Raw genomic sequence first — 9,111 nt, forward strand, 5'->3', positions numbered from 1 at the left:
CCTAAATGGATTCATAGACTATTTACATAGAGCATCTTTCTCCTACAAAGCAGAATAAGACAAAAGGTTGAGGTTGTTCCCCTTCACATTTGGGAGGGAGTGGGAGGAGTAAAGGATTTAGAGGCTCAATCCACTTCAGGATTAGGAAAGGAAACTCAAGCAGACTAATGAATTTACCTCAAAAACCCACCCCAGCAAAAAGAAAACCAACTATCTGCACCTAAGCGTTATGCAAGTTTCTAAATAAAAGCTATTATATCTAACCTTCCTCATAACTAGATTTCTGGTACACTGAAAAAACTCCTTCTTTTATTCAGTATACAAAGCCTAACCACTCAGTCTGTGCTCTCCCCTCTCGCTTTTACAACTAGCAGTCTATACAGTAACTCCTCACCTAACCTTGTAGTCATGTTCCTGAAAAATGCGACTTTAAGCGAAACGATGTTAAGCGAATCCAATTTCCCATAAGAATTAATGTAAATGAGGGGTTAGGTTCCAGGGAAATATTTTTCACCAGACAAAAGATTGTTTGTGTGCACACACACACACACACAGAGTATGTTTTAACCAAACAATTTAATACTGCTACACAGTGATGATGATTGTGAAGCTTGGTTGAGGTAGAGGAGTCAGAGGGTGGGATATTTCCCTTACTGCTAAATGATGAACTAGCAATTGGCTGAGCCCTCAAGGGTTAACTCTCTCACTCTGCAAGGCAGCAGGAATGGAGGGAGATATGCACATTTCCCTTAAGTACACTGCTTTGTTAATTAGATCAGCTTGCTGAGACCCCAGCTGCTGCAAGCTCTCTCCCTCCTGAGTCCTGCTCTATGGAAGATGGGGTAAGCAGGGTGCAGGTGCAGGAGGTAGGGGGACACCCTGACATTAGCCCCCCCTCTTCCTTCCCTCCCCCAGCACAGCAAGCAGGAGTCTTGGAGATCAGCTCCAAGGCAGCGGGCAGGAGTAGCACATGGCGGGAGGGAACTGCAGGCAGCTGCTGCACAGGGAACTTAGGGGAGTGGTGAGCTGATAGGGGGCTGCCGGTCCATCCTGGTTCCAAGCCCCCACCAGCTAGCTGCAACGGGCTGCTCTTCCTGCAAGCAGTGGACAAAGCAGGCGGCTGCCAAACAACATTAGAAGGGAGCATTACACAACTTTAAATAAGCATGTTCCCTAATTGATCAGCAACATAACGAAACGTTAACCAGGACGACTTTAAGTGAGGAGTTACTGTAGGAGGGTTTAGGTCAGCTCAGCTACGTCTCTCAGGGTGTGGATTTTTCATTTACCTCAGACAGAAAAAAAGAGAGTAACAGAAAAGAGAAGAAATAAGATGGGAAGGAAAACACCCAGTGGGTCATGGGAGATGTTGATATATGCAAATCCCTCATGTAAACCCCTCCCCCATGCCCTTCATTGTCTCCTCCACCCATTCCAGGGTTCCCCAGTCTTTCTCCATGGCAGGGGTTGTGTGTGTTTGATTCCACCCATAGCAAGGTCCCCCATTCTCCCCAATGGCAGGGGCTCTGTGTGAGCCGCTTTTCTCCCCATTCCACCTTCTACCCACTATAGGGCCAGGTGATAGCAACTCTCAGATCCTGTGTGGATTGTCTGATGGGCTTGGGGCCAAGAGAAAACTGCCTACCCCCTGCCAGAGCAGTAGGAGTAAAACTAGGGGCTTCCAGAAAAATGGGAAGGGAAGAAAAGAGAAGCGGAGAAGAAAGTGGAAAAGGAAGAGAACTTGCTGACACGGGACCCTACCTAAATTCTGACAAAGATTACAAGAGAAAAAGATACAGCAGCATAAAAGAATATTAAAATTTTTTTAGTAAATCCTGAACTAGAAATCTTTAAAACACCAATTGCAAACTAGGTTTACTTCTCTTCCAAATCCTATCAAAACAAATTTAAGTTGTGCCGTGAAATAGACTATCAGCAAAAACTGTAAACAGATTCATGTAACAGAAAAACCCAAAAACATATTTTTCAATTTGCTTTGCAAGGTTTAACCACTCAGTCCGTGTTCTCCCTCTGCTGGCTCCCCCAAAAGAAAACAGGAAAAGTCATCAATAGCAAAGAGCAACTCTATGAAAACAACACTGGGTGTTTACTTCATGCTTAAAAGAAACAATGTAACTTCCCCTGCTGGTTAGCTAGATCAGACACTTTCAACCACACTTCCTTAATCACAAACATTAAAAACAATCTTTGAAAACAGAGTTTTGCTCAGCTACAAACCCACCCTAATGCGCACACGCTTTTACCCCACGGTGAGTGTTTTCATACAGTGGGTTTCACCCCCAGCGAACTAAAGGACACAAATCTAAAGCCAGGTCCCCATGTCATGAAGCACAATCGAGGCAGCTTTAGCGCACTGGCCCTTAGAGGATGTTTATGTCGCTATTTACAGAAACACGCCTCCTGATTAGCATGTGGAGCTCCTACCGACCAATCAAACCCTCTTGCTGTTACTGCCCGAACCTGCCCCGCCTCTCACAGGCTCTGCTCTGCCACGCGCCGGTAGGGTGACCAGATCACCCAGGTCAAATATCGGGACGCGGGGGGGGGGCGGCAATGGGGGAAAAATGGCGGAAGAGCAAAAAAAAAATTCCCCACCCCCAATTCCTTCTCCCTCCGCAAGCGCTGGAGGGAGGCCCGGGAGACTCAGGGGAGCTCAGGGCCGGGGTGAGTGTGAGTCCGGGCTGGCCCCAAGCAGGCAGGACTTGGGCATGGTACCTGTAGGGAGAGTTCAGAGTGACCTGCGGGGCCAGGCGGCGGCGGCTGTTCTCCCCACCTGGGCAGCGGGACTTGAGAGCAGCCGCTGCTGCAGCTCCCACATCCCCGGGGGGAGTAAGCGGCCACTGGCCAAAACTTGGCGGCTGCGGCTCTGGTGCCCATGAACCCCCCGAGCCCGGGCCTGCTGCGGGGACCCAGCACGCACACCGCGCGCCCAGCCCCTGGCCAGTTGCGTCTGGGCTGGCTGCCCAGCTGGTGCAATCCCACGGGCGGCCCTGGAGTGGGGGCAGCAGGCCCCAGCCCCCCCATCCTGCTCGGGTCCCATAGGGGAACGAACGGGGCTGGGCTGCCGATGCCTCCGCCGCGGGATTGCACCAGCTGGGCAGCCAGCCCAGACGCGACTGGCTAGTGGCGGGGCACAGTGTGCGTGCTGCTGGGTCCCCGCAGCAGGCCCGGGTTCAGGCCCGGGCACCACGTGCTTGGCCACTTCCTCCCCCCGCGGCAGTGGGAGCTGCAGCAGCGGTTGCTCCCGTGTCCCGCTGCCCAAGAGGGGAGAATAGCCACCGACTGGCCCCGCAGGCCACTCCCTACTCTCCATCCAGGCACCGCGCCCGAGTCCTGCCTGCTCGGGGCCAGGCCGGACTCACACTCACCCCGGCCCCACGTTCCCCTGCGTCTCCTGGGCATGGTGTGCTTGGCAAGAAGCGGGGATTTGGGGAGGGAGCCAATGGGGCGGGGATGGGGGCGGGGATTTGGGGAGGGATCCAATTGGGGAAGGAGGAGGCAGAGTCGGGGCGGGGAAGGGCGCGAGCCCTTCCAGGCTCCGGAGCCTTTGCTTGTTTGTCCAGTGTCCCGACCTAACATTGGTCGGGATGCGGGACAAACAAGCAAATATCGGGACAGTCCCGATAAAATCGGGACGTCTGGTCACCCTACGCGCCGGTGCCGCGCCCGTTTCCCCGCAGGCGGAGCCCGGCCCGGCGGAGCTCTGCCCGCCCGGGGCTGCAGCTGGTTCTCTCCGGTTCCTCCGCACTAGAGACTTCACGTGTCACGTGACCGGGGGCAGGCACCGCCTCTGGCTGCTTCGAGACTGGAGCATCCGTGGGCGGGGGGGGGGAAACCAGATGGGTCATTAGTGCCCAGCAGCAGCCCCCGCCCCCGTCACCTCCTCTCGCTCCCCCAGCGCCTCCTGCCCGCTGACAGGGCGGGAGGGAGAGGAGTTGAATGCGGGAGTGGGGCATTGGGGAAAGGGGTGGGTGGGGGCGGGGCCTGGAGGGAGCCCGAGGGGGCCAGCCCCCCAGCATAGTGGAAACTCGGCACCCCTACATCCTACTAGTGCAACCTCAACCAGGGCCGCGCGGGGGGGGCAAGTGGGGCAATTTGCCCCAGGCCCCGGGTCCCGCAGGGGCCCCCACGAGAGTTTTTCGGGGCCCCTGGAGCGGGGTCCTTCACTTGCTCCGGGGGCCCCAGAAAACTCTTGCAGGGCCTGGGCCCCCGGAGCTTCTTCGCTTCCGGTCTTCGCTGACGGGGGGTCCTTCCTCTACGGGATAGAAGGACCCCCCGCCACCGAATTACAGCCGAAGCGGGACCCGCCGCCGGAGTGCAGCCGGATCTTCGGCGGTAATTCGGCGGGGGGGGGTCCTTCTGTTCCGGGACCCGCCGCCGAAGTGCCCCGAAGACCCGCGGTGGGGGCTGCACTTCGGCGGCGGGTCCCGCTTCGGCAGTAATTCGGCAGAGGGGGGTCCCCGCCGTGGGTCTTTGGGGCACTTTGGCGGCGGGTCCCGGAACGGAAGGCCCCCCGCTGCCGACTTACCGCCAAAGTGGGGCCCCCCGCCGCCGAAGACCCCGGGCCCCCGGAATCCTCTGGGCGGCCCTGACCTCAACCATTTAAATGCTGCAAAGCGGAGGCTGAGCAGCAGGATTTGGTTCAATTGCTGCTCTCAGCCCAATTCCTCAACACCGTGCACGGTGTATCCAGGAGACAGCAAGTCTCTAGTTTTGCAAGTATATCGCCACGATTTTCCCCCTTGAAACAGCAGCACCCATAATTCATAGCAATCTAAATATCAATAACTGTTAGTGAGCCTAGCCAAATAGTCTGGAATGAAAGCTAGAGAGAGCTGCCATCGGAGTCACATACTGTACACGTTTGCTTCCCTGGAGAGTGTTCGGTAACCATCTGTAGAGGTGTAACAGGTATTTAACTACAGTCTCTTTCTCCTGAAAAGTGGGAAAAGGCAAAGGCTTAAAGCTGCCTGTAGGAGAATTTTCAAAGCCATACAAGTGATCTGGACACTCAATTCCCACTGATTTCTAAACTGGTTTTCAAAATCCCACATCACAAACAAATAAAAAGAAAGGCTGAGTGAGCAAACCCCTCACAACAACGCATAGAAAAACTAAGTATTCTATAGATTTAGAAACAAAACCAGCTGTTATAAACTTCCCAAAGCATAATTTAAAAAGTCATATTTTAAAGCTTTTTCATTCATTCGTTTAATACAACCTTCCCTCCCCGCAGTCTATGCTGTCTCCCTCCCGCTTCTCCAGCGGGAAGAAGCAGCGGGCATCAGCACCAGACAGCAGCTGCATTCAAGCAATCCCACCTATTCGGTGCCTGATTGGAAGAAAACCTTGCCAAAATCGTCCTCCAACAATCCCTTTCGAAAGCACGTCTCTAGCTAAGCGCCGGCCATTTCTCCTGCAAAGACACCCTCCCTGCTGCCAGTCCCCGGCTACCCTGATTAACGTCGTAATGACTCGTTTTTTAAAACAAGTGGTCACGAAAGAAAATGGATCGTACCTTTTGCAAACAGCTTTTTTGTCAGCAGATGGCCACGTTCTTCACAGAAGTGGGGGGAGCACACTTTGTAGTTTGTACAGGTCGAGTTTATTGCCCACCCCCGAGGCTCCCAGCACCCCTCAATTCACTCCTACAAGCTCCCTATGTGCCCTCTCCCATCCCACTCTTTTTAGGGACTCCCTGAAATTCCCCCAATCTCATCCCTTACCAGAGAATCTCTGCACCCTTATTCTCCCCATACCAAGTTCCCCACACTTCTTCCCACACCAAAGGCTCAGTTCACACTCCCATTCCCACTTCCCCATGGCAGGGACTCTGTGTTCCCTCTATTCCCCCATGCCGGGGTCTTTGTGTACTCCCCATGCCAGGTTCTTCCAATCTCCATAGGACGAGGGGTTCTGTGTACCTCCACTTATCCCCTCGCTTCATTTCAGGGCCCCCATTCTCTCCACCACTGTAGGGATTGTGTGCACCCCTATTTGCCTCTTCTCCCCCATTCCTCCCTCCTTCCCAAACCAAGCTCTCCCAGTCCCCTTACCTGCCAGGGGTTCTGTGGGTCCCATTTTCTCCTCCCGCACTTCCACCCTACAGCCTGTACTAAGGGCTCAGAGAGGCTCCGAGAAAGTTGCATACCAACGAACTGGCAGAGCATTAGGGGTAGAAATAGGGGCTACTCGAAATGGGGGAGAGGGTGGAGAAAAGAAGAAAATGTGGAAAGTGGAGAGAACTTGCAGAATTAATATCCCTGAGCCTATAACTTTAAACTAGAACGAGGGCGGACAAAAGAGAGGGACACTGCATAAAAAAAGTGGACTTAGAAGTTCAAGCAATTAGAAGTTCAATTAAGCAACTGTTTAAATAAAAACTGTTGTATTTTACACTGCATTTTCTTCTTCATGCTATTGGAAAACTTGCTGAAAAACACCCACATCCTCCCACAATACAGAAGCAATAATATTAGTTACAATCACTACATCCCTTCTCTATATATACACATCAGAAACAAAATTTAAACACCAATTTCAAAAAAATGTTTTTAATGTAGTTTATACAAACTAACCACTCAGTCTGTGTTCTTTCCCTTCTACAACCCCCAGAGGGAAGAAAGAAAAATCATCAATAACAGACAACAACTGCATCAAAGCAATACTGCTTACTCGCTTTACACTCAGGAAAGAGCACTTTAACTCATCCTCCTACTTAGGGAGACCAATCACTTTGTGTTAAAACAACCTCCCAAGGCTATAGTCTAACGTCTAAAGCGCCCATATTTAGTGGTTACAATGTGTAATTTAATACATCAAATTTCCCTATGATCAGAGAGACAGCGAGACTGACAAACAGCACACTGTATGCATGTCTCATTGTGGCACCTAACATATGAAGAAACTTTTTAAAATGCCCTCTTTAGCTTCTGTTACAAATAAACGTCTTCCCGAATTTCACCAATCACTTCTTCTAACTAACAGAGGAACACCCCTTCAGCCAATCAGATATTTCTTCCATAGCTCGTACTCATAGAGGTGGGACTAACAAACGGGAACTGGCTACGTAGGAATGATGCATCGGAACAGTTACACACAAGCAGGAGGCATTGCAAGAGCTGAAGGTGCTGACCTGCTTCAGAAGAGATGTACGCAGTAAGCAATCCGCTCTTAAAGCAATGACGTCTGTTCCCCAGAGATCCCTGTTAGGCCTGCTCTACACTACACATTTATACCAAATTTAGCAGTGTTAAACTGAATTTAACCCTGCACCCTTCCACACACTGAAGACCTTTACCCCCAATCGGGGCTATTGCAGATTACGCATTCCTTACGCCACCTGATCTTAAAACGGTTGCCCAGCTCCCAATGGGGTCCAAACCCCAAATAGATCCCTTTTACCCTCTATAAGCTGTAAAATCCTGTGACCAGGGCAGCTGCCTAGCAGCCTGCGCAGCTGCCTGCCAGCGTGTGAGCTCATAAGTTAGAATCCTGATAGTGGCAGCTGGGTGACAAAGAAATGAAAAGCCAGCAGAGTGGTGCAGCAGAAGCGTGCTGGACCTATAACCTAGAGATCAATGGATCAAAACCATCCTCTGCTACGTGTGTGGACCCTAGACAGATTTAGATTATTTAAAGTAAACCACGTTTACTATTTTATTTTAATAAAGGTTGTATTGCTCTAACCCCTGGCCGGGGGGAGAGGAGATGAGCCTGGCCTTTAACTGGGAAGGAGCAGAAGCATGGGAGGCATGGCCCCCGTGAAGTGTGGGGCCAGGTGATGGGGGACACAGCCCCCCAATTTTTTTTGTCTAGCCCACCTCAGTCCCCCACCAAACGAGAAGAGTCTGATGCCACCTGCTGGTCACTGGGTGTCACTGCTGCTCCATGGGAAACATGCTCTGTGCATTACCCAGATTGGTGAGAAACACACTCCGTGCATTACGGTGACTGGTCCGTGGGGGTCACTGCTCCTAGAAGGCAGACACACGCTGTGCATTACGCCACCTGGCCACTGGGTGTCACTGCTGTATCAAGGGAAACTCCTTCTGTGCATTACCCTGAATGACCACGAGGTGTCACTGCTGCTCCAAGGGAAACATGCTCTGTGTGTTACCCTGATTGGCCACTGGGTGTCACTGCTGCACCAAGGGAAACACTTTCTGTGCATTACTCTGACTGGCCACTGGGTGTCACTGCTGCGCCAAGGGAGACATAAGAACGGCCAGACTGGGTCAGACACAAAGTCCATCTAGCCCAGTATCCTCCTGTCTTCTGACAGCGGCCAGTGCCAGGGGCCCCAGAGGGAATGCACAGAGCAGGTAATCAGCCAGTGATCCATCCCCTGCCACCCATTCCCAGCTTCTGGCAAACAGAGGCTACAGGCACCATCCCTGCCCACAGGGCCGGCTTTAGGAAGTGCGGGGCCCAATTCGAACAGTTTTGACGGGGCCCTTGCAGGGATGACTTAAAAAAAAAACACTTAAAAAAAACCACCTTTCATTTCTTACATGTATTATTTACTTTCCATGACTAGATACATAATAACAAAATTATATATTACTACATAATATTGTATATGGCTCTTTTCTTACTCCCACTTGGGTACTTTCTACCAATATCTCTTGATCTCTTGCCCATATTGATAGAAGTCACCACATTCTAAAAGAATATTAATTATAGATTTTCACTTTCATATTAGGAAAATAATTTGTTTTGATAGTTGTACAACTGATTTTCTTCAATAATGTTTATTTTATGCCCCCTCCTTCCCCCCAGCACTGCCCAGCCCCATGGAAACACTGCCCCCACCAGCGCTGCTCGCCTCGCAGAAACAAACCCTCCTTCCTCAGCGCCACCCCATCAAAACAGCTGTGGGCCAAAGAGGAAGGTTTGAGGGGGAGGGGGGAGAAACGGCACCCATAGGCAAAAAGAAGTATTCCATTCTATGCATCCGAAGAAGTGGGCTGTAGCCCATGAAAGCTCATGCTGAAATAAATTTGTTAGTCTCTAAGGTGCCACAATTACTCCTGTTCTTTTTGTAGATACAGACTAACACAGCTGCTACTCTGAAACCTGGCACACATA

General features: G+C 51.4%; 1 non-coding gene and 1 pseudogene across 1 annotated transcript; both read right to left on the bottom strand.

The window, feature by feature from the left end:
• Window positions 1–2,008: 2,008 nt before the first annotated feature.
• LOC123357476 lies at window positions 2,009–2,224 on the bottom strand. Its single transcript, XR_006575562.1, has one exon. It is a non-coding gene; the product is annotated as a small nucleolar RNA U3 (small nucleolar RNA).
• Window positions 2,225–6,597: 4,373 nt separating this feature from the next.
• Window positions 6,598–6,784, bottom strand: LOC123357475 (annotated as a pseudogene).
• Window positions 6,785–9,111: the final 2,327 nt, after the last annotated feature.

This window comes from Mauremys mutica, unplaced genomic scaffold (assembly GCF_020497125.1).
Source record: "Mauremys mutica isolate MM-2020 ecotype Southern unplaced genomic scaffold, ASM2049712v1 000671F_np12_subseq_1:101755_obj, whole genome shotgun sequence".
In the NCBI taxonomy this organism is placed as follows: Eukaryota; Metazoa; Chordata; order Testudines; family Geoemydidae; genus Mauremys; species Mauremys mutica.